Here is a 1,656-nt window from a genome sequence, read left to right as displayed (position 1 = left end):
ATAAGCTCTCTGGAGACAGACACTAAGTCTTGAAGTTATTGCTTATTTCTAAAACCCAACAAGAGATACGTCTGGGATCTAGTTGTTGTTAAGGGCCTCCAAGTCGGTTCTGACTCAAAGTGACTCTTTATAACGGTTCTAAGGCCTGCAAATACTTGCTAAATAATGAGTAATGGACATTTTGTCTCACATAATATTTCCTTAGATAGAAGTGTATATTTTAAAAACAAAAGAAATTCATAATTATATTCATATTTGCATTAAAATTTTCCATTTAGAATCAAGTAACTTCTGAAAGAGAAAGATCTTCTAACTCCCCCAAAGAAAAACAAGAATTAAAAACTAATCTCTTCTGAAAGCTGATGCCTTATGAAATCAAAAGGCATGTAGTTTATGGTGATGACTGAGAAATGCCACCCTACAAGTGGCATTAAAAGCATAAAACAAGAACGCATTCCTACCCCAGGGCACACATTTCTGACTCTTAACTCAGAGCCTAGAACTCAAAGACAGATTTCTATAAACTTGTCAGGGTTGATACACAGATAAGCCCTGCATTAAAGTAAGAAGTCAGACTAGATGATCATCAAGTATGCTTCCAATTCAGGTGTTCTAAGATTCCATAAAATATGTGGAGAAATGGTAGAATTCTATGGTCTTCTGTCTCCTTTTAGCCTTTTGTCCTTGTGTCCTGGCAGTGACCTTGGGAACAAGACAAAAGTAGTTCTACAAAAGGGGACATACATCCACTGGGCAGTACCCAGAAAGAAGTAGGTAAGACAGTGAAAATAATTTTGTTACTCAAGTCACCAACTTCATTTAATCTTAGTGGCAAGAATAATTATCTGATGAAATTTGAGAGAGTAAATATATGTATAAAAACAAAATGCTTAAGATACTGTGCCTATGTATTCTTAAACCTTATAGTTTCCTAAGTGTGTTTTTCCATATAAATCAACCAAAAATATTAAAATAGTTTATAAAGGATGATTTGAAAGCATTAAAATGTGTTTTGAAAGCTCAGTTAAAATTATAACCTACAAAATAAGAAACAGTCCTTCAACTTTTCAGGACACAGATGCTGAGGGCCTTTTATTAGGAGTCTAAAATTATCTCTGCAGGTGACATCACTGATGTGCATCTGAATGTAACACAGTCTGTACTGAGGATAATCACAGTGAAGTAGAAGAGACTGGCATATAGAAAGCACTTACAATTCTGAGTGATGAGTACTATGCTAAAGGTATGTACAAAGTACTATAGATGCTATGTGTTTCCTTTTAATGATTCTTTGAAATGCCACTAAATATTGCCAAATAGATCTTTGGTTATATTACACATACCCCCTTCAAACATTAACAAACAAGAAACACTATTGTTTTTGTTATTGTTGTAGGTGCCATCAAGTCAGTACTGATCTACAGTGACCTTATGCACAGCAGAATGAAACACTGCCCGATTCTGGGCCATCCACACTACTGTTGCCACGCTAGAGTCCAGTGATGCTGCCACTAGCCAATCCATCTTGTTGGGAGTCTTCTTATTTTTCTCAGACCCAACACCTTACCAAACATGATATCCTTCTCCAGTGCAGTCCCACCAGCAATGTAGCAGTGTCCCAGGCTCTGTCAGCATTTATTGGCCTCTATTTTTTTT

At 36.2% G+C, this 1,656-nt stretch overlaps 1 pseudogene; it reads left to right on the top strand.

The window, feature by feature from the left end:
* Positions 1 to 1,656, top strand: part of LOC102817291 — a 194,452-nt pseudogene that overhangs the window by 77,417 nt on the left and 115,379 nt on the right.

This window comes from Chrysochloris asiatica, unplaced genomic scaffold (genome assembly GCF_000296735.1).
Source record: "Chrysochloris asiatica unplaced genomic scaffold, ChrAsi1.0 scaffold00001, whole genome shotgun sequence".
NCBI classification, from domain to species: domain Eukaryota; kingdom Metazoa; phylum Chordata; class Mammalia; order Afrosoricida; family Chrysochloridae; genus Chrysochloris; species Chrysochloris asiatica.
This window is presented reverse-complemented; position numbering and strand designations above follow the sequence as displayed.